Source organism: Equus asinus, chromosome X, assembly GCF_041296235.1.
Source record: "Equus asinus isolate D_3611 breed Donkey chromosome X, EquAss-T2T_v2, whole genome shotgun sequence".
Classification (NCBI taxonomy): domain Eukaryota; kingdom Metazoa; phylum Chordata; class Mammalia; order Perissodactyla; family Equidae; genus Equus; species Equus asinus.
Window position 1 is genome coordinate 46,017,183 of NC_091820.1, and position 13,261 is coordinate 46,030,443.

Here is a 13,261-nt window from a genome sequence, read left to right on the forward strand (position 1 = left end):
ATGTGGGACACTGCCTCAATGTGGTCTGATGAGCGGTGCCATGTCTGTGCCCAGGATCCAAACTGGCGAAACCCTGGGCTGCTGCAGCAGAGCACACTAACTGAACCACTCGGCCATGGGGCCAGCCGCTCCTTTATTAACTCCAACAGTTGGAGTGTAGGTTCTTTTGGACTTTCCATGTGCATAATCACATCATCTGCAAATAACGACAGTTTCACTTCTTCCTTTCCAATCTGAATGCTTTTTATTTCTTTTTCTTGCTTTCTTGCACTGGCTATGACCTCCAGAATAATAATGAATAGAAGAAGTGATAGCAGCCATCCTTGTCTAGTTCCTGATCTCAGGGGGAAAGCTTTCAATATTTTACCATTAAATATAATGTTTGTTGTAAGTTTTGTTTATACATACTGTTTATCAGATGAAGGAATTTCCATTCTCTTCTAAGTTTGCTAAGTGTTTTTACCATGAATGGGTATTGAATTGTATTTCTGGTTTCTCTGGGTGACCCTGGGAAAGTTACTTAAACTATAATTGTAAAATGACCTACTGCTTTGGCGTTAGATATATCTGGGTTCAAATTCCAGCTGTACCATTTTCTAACTGTGACTCTGGGCAATTTAATTAAGTTTCCACATATAGAAAATGGAGAGAATTATAGTAGCTCCCTCATAAGAATTTGAGATTTTTTTTTGTAAGTTCAAGAGCCCATGAGGTTGGTTTTGAAGCAGGACTAGAGTTTAACATCCAAATCCCAGGGACTCAGCTCTCAGATCCTCCACAGGGGCTGTTGTTCCCAAGAGCCCTTCCACCTCCCGCTCCTCGCTCAGGATTTCCCGGACCCCTCCTGACGATGAATGGGGATGGATCTGAGCTCTTCCATCCGTGTACTCACATTCTGCCCCCCAGGACCAAGGGCACAAATGAACGAGTGATTGGCCCACTGTGATAGCTCGTCTCTAAAGATGCCCCCAACGACCCATGCCTCCTGGTATTCCTGCCCTTGTGTAGTCCCCTGGTTTTGAATCTGGGTGAGCTTGTCACTCTCTAGTAACTAAGTGAATCAGCAGAAGTGATATTGCAGGGCCAGCCCCGTGGCCCAGTGGTTAAGTTTGCGTACTCTGCTTCGGTAGCCCAGGGTTCACTCACTTGGATCCTGGGCGCAGACATGGCACTGCTCATCAGGCCATCCTGTGGCGGCGTCCCACATAGAAGAATTAGAATGACTTACAACTAAGATATACGACTATGTACTTGGGCTTTGGGGAGAAAAAAAAAGAGGAAGATTGGCTTGGCAACAGATGTTAGCTCAGGGCCAATCTTCCTTGCTAAAAAAAAAAAAAAGCATGGGCTCTGGAGCCAAAAAAGAAGTGATATTGCATGATGTCCAAGGCTAAGTCAGAAGAGGCTTTCTAGATTCTGTCTTGGCCTTTTGGAACACTCTCTGCAAGACCTGGGCCACCACGTAAGAAGGACTACCCCAAGACCACCATGCTGGAGAGGCCACAGGTAGGAGCCACATTCTACAGTCCCAGCTGAGCGCAGCCTTCCGGTCATCCCCACCAAAGCACTACACACGTGTGTGAAGCCAACTTGGACCCTCCAGACCAGCACATCCGCCACCTGAGTACCACTGAGAGACCCTAGTCGGCTCCATATAGAGCAGAAGAATCACCCATCACAGTACCGCCCCAATTCCTGACCCACAAGATTATGAGATAGAGTGACATAGTTGTTACATTAAACCAGTGAGTGGGGGGCTGTTCACTGTGCAGCGACAGTAAGCGGAATATCTACCGTATGCATTTAGTCTTCAGTCACGGAAATGTGCTAACAAACCCGTCCCCTGCTCAACCCCATGACATCTGCCTTGTTTGACCCTATTCTACCTCCTCGAGTTAATTTCAAACAAGCAGTGTTTAAGTACTGAGAAAATAGTGAGAGAAGGGAGTCATTTCACTCTAAATTTCCTGCATGTTTTGTGTCTTAAGTCCTTCTATTAACCAAAAGGGGCACGAACAGATCATTTTCCTTGCAACCTACAACGTTGGCACCATTACGTCCAGTCATTTTTTCAGGCTGAGGAAATGAAGGCTGAGAGAGAATGGCTAACTCGCCCAATATCACACACCTAGTTAAATGGCAACCTTGGGACCGAAGCCCAATGCTATGAACTGCAAACCAAGCTCCTCTTTCCGTCGTGGTTGGGGAGCTTTTAGTTGGCAATCAGGGAAATCCATTCATAGAAGCACAAGGAACAGGAGGGAATTGATTAGAAGAACACAGGAGCAAAAGCGCAGCCAGGCCTCCAGGGGGGCTGGCCCCGGGCACCGAACCCCCTTCAGGAGCCCATCTTTGCCCTCTCTGGGGCCCCTGTTTCTGAAGGCGCTCTGTTACTTATTGCACTTCTTTATTATTCTCTGTCTTCCTGCAGACTAGCTGCCCCTGGCCTGGCATACACAGACTTGAACACAATGGCCCGCGCAGTCTGGCAGGGCTGCCTACATAATTTGCAGGGCCTAGGACAAAATTAAAATGCAGAGCCCCAGTCAGGGGTAAGGAAGTCAGTCTCCCCTTCCCACAGGCCCGCTGCCTCAACCCATGGTAGTCGATGGCCTCCAAGGGATCCCAACCTCCACGGTGGGACACACTCAGTGCCTGGACCTGTGGTAGGGGAGAAGCTCCTGCCACCTTGCCCCATCCCAAGATGCCATGAAACACACCCGACCCTGACCCTGCCCTTCCCAATGCTAGCACCCAGGCCCTGCCAGGGGCAGAGGGCGACAGCTGTCCCAGGCCAAGGTGGTGTGCGGGAGGCCGGGCAGGGGAGCGGCAGCGGGCATCTGAGAACCCACCTCAGGGAGGTAAGCCAGGAGGTGGCAGGAGGTGGGACCATGCAGGAGCCGAGGTTCCAAGCCCCTGGTGCGTGCTCCATCGCCCCACCAGACTTCACCTACCAAACACCAATGCAAAATACTACCATTCAGAATGTCAAGATGGCAACCGCAGAGCGTTAAACCCCAAGTGTAAGGCTCTTCTGAGCACTGGGCTGTGTGACTGCACTGGCCAGATGCCATGGAGCCAGCCCAACCCTGACTGACCGGCTTTCTCTCTCCTGATCCCCCATTCCCAGGAGAAAGGCCAGAACTGACTCAGCTAGGGGCAAGTTCCATGTGCAGCTACAGCAACAAAGAGGCTGTGGATCCCAACCCTGGGCAGGAGGCAAAGGGCAGTTCCCAGAGAACTGGGACATGGACCAGGAATACACCCCAAAAGGTCTCGACTGAATCCCGTCAACCACTTACTAAGTATTTTCATACTATCTGCCACACACCATCTGTGAGTACACAAGCAGGGTGACTCGTTGCCCGCCCCAATAGCCATCTCCCCTCTTCCTTAGTAACTTGAGGCTGCATGTACCCAAGCTCAAAAGTAACATTTCTCAGCCTCCCTTACAGCAAGAGGCGGCCAATGAGACACAAGTGGAAATCACTGGGTGGGACTTTTGAGAAATCCTTATAAAGGAGACCGACTCAGCTGGAAGGGGACGCCCCTTTCACCCCTTGTCCCTCCCTTTCTTGCTGCTTGAAGGATTTAAAGCAGTGGGTAGCACGATCAGATGGAGGAGGTAAGTTTGGGGAGGGTGGGTTCAACTGTTCCGAGATGGGTCCTCAAGGCTCGGACTGAAGGCAGCTGGACAAGGAAGAGCATAGGATAGGTGTTAAGGAGGCAGGACCTACAGGATTTGATGTCAGGACCATAGCCTGCACCTCTTGTGTGCCAAGCAAAGTAGAGCGTAAACTCCATGAGGGCAGGGACCATGTCTTTTGCTTACCATTGTGTACCCAGGCCTACCACCATGCCTGACACAAAGGGGGAAATTCCTAAATGCTGCCCAAGAAAAGAATGAAGAATGAATGAAAAGTGCTCCAGAAGCCCTTTGGGGACTTTATTCCCAATCGGAAGCAGCTCAAGGGGTCAGGAGCACCCATTCCCTGGGAGCCCCTTATACCCAGGGAATGAATCCAAATATGGCTCCTCTGGCTTTGTGCCACCTGTGTGTGCACTCCATCCCCATGCTCAGACCCAGGCTGGGCTTTCTTGGGGCTTGGAGGAGGAAAGCCATAGGAATGCCACCTGGCACGAGCTTTTCCCAACTCTGGCTCCGATGCGCTTTGCAAGCCAAGTTAATGCCACTGTTTCCACAACATCACTTCCTCTGCAGCGTGAGAAAAGAGGAAGAAAACTCGCTATGTGACTCTCCTTTTCCCCCAGGGAAAGCACAAAGCTGTTGGAAACAATAAAAGCAGCCCTGTGTAAAGGGGAGACTTTTGTCTGTGCAGTCAGGGGTTGCTGCGCCCGCGACTTCCTGCGGGGACATTCGGCAGTTTTGCAGATAAATAAATGTTCACATTCAGAATGACCAGCCTAGAACACTTTTATGAGCCTTTTCTCCTCCCCAAGCTGTACACAGATAATAAATCAAATCAGCATCCCGAACCTCCAGTTCAGCATCACTTGTCACCAGGCCCCCCTGCACAAGGGGTAAGTGAGTTTCGGCAAGGCTGCTCTCTGCTACGACCTGGCCACGTGGGATGGAAGTCTGTGGCCTCCTTGGAAATCACCTGATGCTTCCAACCTGGGCTGGCCACAAGTTGAGGTCACAGGGTCCTGCTGGTCCCTCCAGACCAGGCTGTAAAAGAAGAGGCCAAAAGCCCAGCCTCAGAATCAAGATTGGGTTGTTACAGAGAAAATCAACGTTTTCATTTCTTGGTTAATAATTGTAGGAACGTGAGCCAAAATAGACAACTGTCAGAAAGAAAGACAGAGAGGGGCTGGCCCCGTGGCCGAGTGGTTGGGTTCGCGCGCTCCGCTGCAGGCAGCCCAGTGTTCCGTTGGTTCGAATCCTGGGCGCGGACATGGCACTGCTCATCAAACCACGCTGAGGCAGCATCCCACATGCCACAACTAGAAGAACCCACAACGAAGAATATGCAACTATGTACCGGGGGGGCTCTGGGGAGAAAAAGGAAAAAATAAAATCTTTAAAAAAAAAAAAAAGAAAGAAAGAGAGAGAGGCAAGGAAGGAGGGAGGAAGGGAGAGAATGGAGGGGAAGGGAGGGAGACAGACTATATCAATAATCAGAAACAGAGACTAGGCATTTTCCTCCTCCATATTCCGCCTAGTACAGTGACTTACACCGAGAGCCATTCAACAGATGTTGGAGGAATCAAATTGGAAAGGCGAAAGTTCACTTTCAGGTAACTTGAAGTGAAACTTGTCCTCATTTCAGGTTGCCCAACTAGCGACCTAGAAGAGACAACTGGCTAGGTCTAGAAAAGGAGGGGAGGAAGATAACAACGTAGCATAAAAGTACATTGTACTGGATTATCTAAATAGAACAACTTTTTAAAAATCATATCCTCTCTTGGGCCACCGGAAGGAGCAGGACAGCACAGAACACCAGTGGCAGCTCTCCAAATTGCAGATGTGGTCCCACTGATGAGCATCTCAGAGCTGTTGGTTAAGGTAGACTACTGCCTTCCGAGAGGTGTGACCTCACAGCTGGTGAGGGGCTGTGACTTTGAAGCAAGCTGCACGGATGGTCGTGCTCCTTATGTGGTCCGAGAATTAAAAAATAAGCACTGAGCTGCAAGCCACGCTCCCCTCACCCCACCACCACCTGCCTGTGGAAGGGAAGCCAGTGAGCCATGTTTGGTGGGTATACACTCCTTTCTTGCTATATGTTCAGAATCACTTCAAATGCAGTTCCAGGCTGCCTGACCCTGAGCGGAAGCCTACAGAGAAGGAACAGGGTGGGGAAAAAATGGCTGAGACCAAGTAAAAGCTGCTTTGGGTATGTGCCCCAGCAAGTTCAAATGCTGCCAGGCTGATTGGCTGAGGAGCAGGGGTGGGAAGTTCATATATTTTTGAATAAGAGTTTCCTGTTACCTGCAAACATTCAAAAAACAGCTAGAGGTTTTATTAAGGTAAGACAATCCTCTTAGAAGGAACAATGGTTGGCGCTGTTTTCTCTAAACTCACTTGCCATCCATGATTCTGTCAATCACTTATTCAGACACCCATTCCTTCCACTAATATTTTTCGAGTGCCTCTGTGCCAGCCACAATGTAACGTACAAAATATGTAGCCATCAAGCGAACACTAAGTTTCGTATTGTGGGTGGCTCTGTGATTCCAAGGTGAGCGCTATAGCATAATGGTTAGCCACCCGAGGCTCTGGAAAACCTGCGTTCAGATTCCCACTAGGTCATTTAATTAGCTGGGTGACTCTGAGCGAGATACTTAACTGACCTTTGTCTATGCCTCAGTTTCTTGATCTGTAAAGTTGGAGGGCTTGTCAAGTACTTAGAAAAGAGCGTGGAAGTCTGAGCTACTATTTTTTAGCGCGATACCTCCACCCCAGCTCTGCTGGGTGCCACAGCCCACCGCTTGGTGGTATTTCGGAGGCTGCCCGGGCGCTCTGCTGCTGGGCCGTGACCCTGGAAATCGGGTCAGACACTAGTCAAGGCGGCATTTGTGTGTGTGTGTGTGTGTGTGTGTGTGTGTGTGTGTGTTGGGAGGAAGGGGGGCTTTCTTTGCGCGCGGCTGCCCGTGTTTCCCCAAGGCCTCCGGAGAGTCTAAAAACTCACTTCGGAGGAGAGGAAGGAGCATGAAGTGGCTCTTTCGATCTGAGACACCCCCTCCCGGAGAAATCACCCCCTCCCCCCAGCCCAGCGCGGAGTGAAATCTTAGAAGCCGCCGCTGCCGGGTTTCAACGGAATGCCGGAGTCGGTGGAAGCCGGAGCTGGTCCGCCCGAAGGTCAGCGAGTTGTTTTGAGTTCTCGTACCCGGAAGGGGGGGGGCAGGGAGGAGAGGACGCCAGGGCCCGAGAGACCCCGCGTCAGAGCAGAAATTGTTTGTGCTCCGGAACAGGCAGCTCAGCGGAAGCCGCGACGGGGGCGGGTCACGTGCTGCGGTGGCGGCGCAGCTGGCGGGGGAGCCGGGCTGGGACAAGGGCCGGGCCGGGCCGGGCCGGGCCGGGCGGGGGAGGCGCGGGGCGGCGGCTTTCGCAGCCGAGGGTGGAACCGGCGTCCGCGGGGCGCTGGGAGCGAGCGGCGCCCCGAGCGCGAGGCGAGGGAGGCGCGCGAGCTATGGAGGGACTGGTGTGGGAGCCGGGGTGCTTGGAGCTCCGCGTGGTGCGGCACAGGCGGGGCGAGGGATGGCTGGGCGGTGGCGTGGGGGTGCGGCAGTGGTCCCCCCGGCAAGGGTGGCGATAGCGGGACTGACGCGGAGCCTGCGCGGGCGTCTGAACCCCGAGAATGGAGGCGCGGCTCTTGTAGTCGCCGGCCTTCTTTTCTTCTTGCACGCAAATCCCGGAACGACCGGAACCGCCATCCCTGCCTGCGTCCCAAGGGCGCCCCATTACGCGTGGGGGAGGCTGCATCCAGCGGGTCAACTCCAGGCGGGGATCGGCTAAGGCCGTGGCCAGGCAGGGCTGCCGAGGTGGCTCCGCGGAGGGTACCACGCACACGCCTCCTCCTGCCCCGGAAGAGCGGGCGCGGGAAGGCGCGGGCCATCTCTGGGGGCTCCCCGGGGTTGTGGGAGCCGTGCGGGGCCGCAGAGCGGGAGAGGGTGCTGTAGAGAAACCGTCAGCCCCGCCTTGAAGACAGGGGTGGGCCTCGTGGCTGGGGGTGAGGAGACTCACGCTTCTCCAAAGTGGCGCGCGCTACTCCAGCGTGGGAGGGAAAGGACACAAACTTGGCCATCCGCCAGAGCCCTTGAGGACGCCTGACTTTGGTCTCCCCCCCGGAGTGGCCCGAAATGGCCCCCCACCCGGAGTCCATGAGGTTCAGGTCCGAGGCCTGGAAGAGTGGGGGAGTGTGGTCAGGCCTCGGACGGAAAACCCACCCACGTTCCTCTCCGATGCCACGCGGGGAAGCCGGGGAACAGTCGTCTCGCAAGGTCTCCCGCGCCCCCCCTCCAGTCGGGGAAGGGGGGCTTTTCCAGAGGTGGGGGCAGGGGAATGGCCTTGGAACCGGGAGTGGTGCCAGTTCCTTTTCCCGAGACCCGGGCGCAGGACGCAGGAGAGGGGCTCGGGCCGCCGGCGTGTTGGAGTCCCCAGAGTGGCGGCGCTTTGCCTGCTGCGACGTCTGCTGGGAGTCGCGGCAGCGGGAGCTGTGCAGAGTCTGGGACGACGCGAGACGCCATTTGCATCCCCCCTCCCTCCTGCAGGTTGGCGGGGGCGGGGGTGTCGCCCGCCGCGGAAGCGTATTCCTGGCAGTGACACTGATTAGATGCTGTGTCGGTACGTGCACAGAATCGGGGTGGGCCTTCACCTCTCCTGTGCGCATACACTTTCTGTTGGAAAAGTTGCGGGGTTTTTTTTCCCCCACTCGCCGCACAGCTGCTGTCTCCAGGGCGGAATTAGGCGAGCACGTTTGCTCAGCCGGAGGGAGAGAGGATCGCGCCGGCGCGGGGAGGCCGCCGGCCCGGGCCGCGAAAATCCAGCCCTGGCTTTGCGTCGAGCTGCTGAGTGCGGCGCTTACGCGCGCCCGGCCAGCCGAGGCCTGGTTTCCATCTGCCCCTTTTGCCTCCGTGTTAAGTTCGCCGGGGAAAACCCAATGATCCGTGCAGAGCCCCTCGGAGGAGGACCCCCCCCCCCTCCCCGCCCGTTTCTGACCGATGGAAAAAATGACAGTGTAGGTCAGAGCAGCCTGCCCGCGAGTATTAATGCGGCCGCCTCCGTTCCCGGTGCTTGGGGATGATGGGCGCCTCGCCAGGAAACCGCGAAAGGAGGAGCCACCAGGGCCGCCTGCCCCTTCCCGGGCTAGAAAACGTGGATTCTTAGAGAGACCAGACAAATGGGGTCAGAGAGCTGCGGGAACTTAGCCCATCTAAATACAGGTTGTCCAGGTATCTTTCAAGCAAAATCAATCTTTTTGTTTTTAATCAAGTACACGTTGAGTCAGTTAAAAAAGACTGTCAGAGCTGGTTAATTGGTAGATGAGAAGCTCGCGCCCTGCCTGGTATTAAACGTGTGTGCAGGAGGTGCCAGGCTGAGCACGATGTATCTTGGCACAGCCCGTGTGTGTCCTCAGAAGGCGCGGTCCCCTTTGCACTCCATCATCAAGGACTTTTAATGTAACTCTAAAAGGGGATTTATTTTGGTTGTAGTTTCTATTTGGGGGTTGATGACTCCTTGCAAACTCCTGCCTGGGGTTGTTCGTACTTAGTAGTAGATGGCCCTGAGTTTTGGCTTTTATAGCCCACGTTTTCCTCTTGACTTTTTCTTTTCCTGCGTACGTGCTGCTGGGTGCGGGGAGCACTCTCCCCCCCTCCCCAGACATGTGCTGCCGCCGCCCCCGGACTCTCGCTTGCGCACCACGCGGCCTCGGAGGAGGGGAAATGTGAACTCTCCGGGTGGCGCTCGAGAACTGGAATTCTGACTTAGGGCTGCGGGTTTTGTTTCGGAGGCTGGCCAGCAGCGGCTTGGGGACCGGTGGCTGTGAAGGGGAAGCCCCGGAGGTGACCCTGAGGCTTCGGGAGCAAACCTGGAGGCTCCCATGTCTTTGTCTTTCGCGGGGCAGGCAGCCTGGCATGCACAGTTCCGATAAGGATCAACTGAGAGCAGAGTGAGAGCGCACCGCCAGCATATTTCAGTGATTAGGCGAAGGCCGGCAGCCACGTAAGGGAAAGGCCATTTGCGTTGTCTTTGAAAAGGAAAAGGCTGTCCCACCTAATGAATTATGAGTGACCTGGGAGAGGCCAGGCCTCCTCAGGCCCTTCTTTGCCCCAACACCTCCCCATGGGGCAGGAGACCCCATTTCAAAGGAAATGGAAAGCTTTTTGAAATGAAAAATCCGACTGATTCTGTTTACATAAATCGTGTGCATTTGTGTGTCCCTAAAATAAGGCCCAGTGACAGCCCAGGGACACATGCCCTGGCTACAGTACACCCCCCAGAGGATGTGGCTTTTGCGCAGGGCCTCCAAGAACTGATTTATAGGAGGTGGCCTTGAGCCATTAAAAAGGGTGTCCTGGAAAAGTCCCCTGGAGGTCCTCTAAACCAGTGCCTTTTGCCCAAGGCCTCAGGAAGAGGGTGGATAATGATGCCTGAGCCCTGCCAGGAGCTTCCCATGAAGCCAGTCTAAATGAGTGCCATTAAAGCACGAGTCCCCCTCTGCATTTCCACCACACACACAGGCCTGTAAGGGAAAGTCTAGTCGAGACAGTTCCAGCCTGTATCTGCTTAGCGTTTTTGTGAGTGATAGTGCCCTTTCCACCCTGCCACACCCAACTCCATATAGGCTTCGGGAACTTTCACCTGGACGGTTTCTTACCCTCACTCCATCCTAAGGTAAGAGAGTACCAAATCCTAACAGCAGACACGTTGTGGCACTACACACGAGGACGTTTCTAGGCGCTTTATGTATTAACTCATATTATTCTCAGAACAGCCTTCAGTTAGACACTATTATTGGCCTCGTTTTCCAGATAAAGACACTGAGGCCCAGAACCGTTAAGCGGCTTGCTCAAAGCTGCACAGCTTGGGATAGGGCAGGGATTGCCCTGAGGGGGGGAGGGACGGAGGAAAGGCTGTGCCATCTCTCTAGCACTGTGTAGTGAAGGCCAGCTGTTTGGGGAGTGTTCCGAGGGGACTGCCTGGGGCCCCCACCGTCCAAAGGAAAAATTTCCGGCAAGAGAAGAGAAGGCCCAGCATTTGGCTCTTATTTTGCAAAGTAAGGTTCCGGAGCGTCGCACAGAAGCACGTTATTGTGGCTCTGTGGCTGAGAAGGGGTCAGGGAAGGCAGTGCAAAGGCCCCTCGCCCCACCTCGCCGCACAGCATCCGGCGTTCACGTCCGCCGGAGGTGACTGGGGGCTGGGGACAGCCGATTGCCGAGGAACTCCTTATCACCGAGTGTCAGTGGTCCTGGGAGGCGGAGCTAAACGGCCGCCTGCGGGGACGGCTGGGTCACACCAGTCCCTGAGCTCCAGGCGCGTCCCCGGGCTCCTCCCGCGGAGCTGGCCTGACGCCCGGCAGCGCCTTCCGCAGCTCCGGGCTCCCTTTCGCTTGAGCCGCCCGCCCTGGGCACCGAGCCCCACAGCCGGGGGCTGGAGAGGCCAGCTAGTCAGTCCCGGTTGGGACGGCTGGTTCCGGGTTGCTCACGCTCACCCTGCCCCCCTAAACACTCGTCCCCCTTTCCGGGCGCGTGCACACACACAGACACACGAGTTCCAAGTGCGCAGCCCGCCTCCGGGGCCTCCGCCTTCCCTTCCTCCTCTCCGCTCGGGCGCTTCGGGATCCCGGGGCGGCTGTGTGCCGCGCCAGGAAGAGTCAGGGTGGAGGGGCCGCGCTGCCCTCCGCCTCCCCAGCGGCCATGCGCACGCTGCCACCCCTGGGGCGTGCAGCCAAGCCTGTGGATGCCAGCCCCCTCCGGGAGGGGGCCGCGACTGGCAGGAACGTGTGCGCTCTGTTTCATGATGGCCCGGGGGTCAAAGGGGAGAGCCAGGCAGTGGGGCCTGCGTGAATGGGGCTGGCGATGAATCTCCTCTCTCGCAAAGGCTGGCTACGGCTAGTAGAAGTCTCCCCTGCATCCCGTACTGGCTGCAGCTTGACGTCCCTGCGTGCCCGGGCCGGTGTGGGGGCGCGCGGGGAGGAGGGGGGCGCGCGGGGGTGGGGGGCGGTTCGTGGTCCCAGGCGGCGCCGGACGATCAGATTCTCTCCTCAAGCTTTGCTTTTAGCTCTCAAGGACCCACGGACCCCTCTGCCCTGGCCACCGCCCCGCCGGGGCCCGCCGAGGGGCAGGCTGGCCGACCTCGCCGCCCTTGCGGGCGTTGAGAAAGGCTCCGTGAGCCCGGGCCGGCCGCCGAGGCGAGGGAGGGAGCGCAGCAGCCCGCGCGCCTCAAGGCAGAACACACGCCTTTCCCGGAACCTTGAAACCCAGGGGAGCTGCTGCCATCTTCGCGTGACGAGCAGCGAGACGCCGGTGATTAAGTGTTTCTTTCCGGCTCCCTCCCCGGGTTGCGGCTCTCCTCCTTTGCACAGGGCTGGAAGAATAAAACCTGGGGAAAAAACGCACGGCTGCGCTCTCCACTCGCACTCCGGGGCCGTGCTGGTCTCCCACGGGGCGTCTGCGCGGGGCGCCCTCTGCCCCCTACAGTATGCCTCGCCGAGGACTGAGGCTTGGGGGTCCAGGGCCACATGCCTCAGTTTCCCACACACAGTTTTAGCAGCTCTGGACCTTCTGCCGCCTTGGCCCAAATCTGGGAGTTTCACAGGGAGGGAGCACACATTGCCGAAGCCACCCGACCCCCAGCTCTTCTCCCATGAGGATTAAACCCTAACATAGGAATCCCCCACCCACACCAGGGACTAATCCTGCCGCCCCTCCTGGGATTAAGTCGGCTCACAGGTCCATAAAACATTTCCGGTGCGGCCAGAGGGTCTGTCTGCAGAAACACTTTAAAATTGTCCTCCCGGGCCTGGAGTCGGAATTGACCCGGTGGAGGGAAGTGAGTAAACAGACGGTTGTAAGAGACGATCCGTGCGATTTGCAGGCTGTAGAAGGAACTGCCTAAAATGTGGGCTGCCTCAGCCGGGAAGGTGGCCTGGGTTCCAGTCGATACATCTCAGAAAAGGATGCAGCATTTACTAATGACATTGATCTAGAGGGAGGTGGAGGCGGGCAGGAGCCGGCGGGTTTCGCCTGGCTTCTGGCCCCCGTCTAATGAGGACGCCTAGATTCTTGAAACTCCTGGGGCTCAGTCCCCTCATCTGGACAATGGGAACAATAACACCCCGCCCCACTCAGGTGGGATTCTGAGGACCAAAGTGTTATAAAGCGCTTGGTAAACGCGGCAGGATCCTTCCACTTCACTGCGTTCACGTTCAGTCTCCTACCCCAGAAAACACAGTGATTTGCTGATTAAAAAACAAAACAAAGTGAAATTCAGCCCTCACTCAAATCCATGCAGGAATGTACGAGATAAAGGGACTCCAAGAGCAACTTAATATTTTGAGCCTTCTTTTCTTTTACATCACTTCAAATTAAGTTTCCGAAGTAATGGGAGAATCTTTGGAATGTGCTAAGAAAAATCCCTGTCAAAAATTGGGGGGTTAAAGGGGAAAGAAAAAAGACCTCTAAATTGGGTCAAAACACATTTTAAGGAGAAGAAAAGTGGATAAAGAATATAAATTCCAAGTCGCATCCTGGCTCTGTACCCTTCTGATAGTCTGGGGAACAGATGCCATAGCCACTC

At 55.4% G+C, this 13,261-nt stretch overlaps 1 protein-coding gene across 1 annotated transcript in view; it reads left to right on the forward strand.

Annotated features, from left to right (window-relative positions):
* The first annotated feature begins 6,705 nt into the window (after positions 1-6,705).
* The window catches only part of BCOR (BCL6 corepressor), a 115,983-nt gene continuing 109,427 nt past the window's right edge, over positions 6,706-13,261 (forward strand). The window contains exon 1 of the mRNA XM_070502142.1: positions 6,706-6,820. The gene's annotated coding sequence lies outside the window, so the exon portion shown is untranslated. The remainder of the gene's footprint in view (positions 6,821-13,261) is intronic.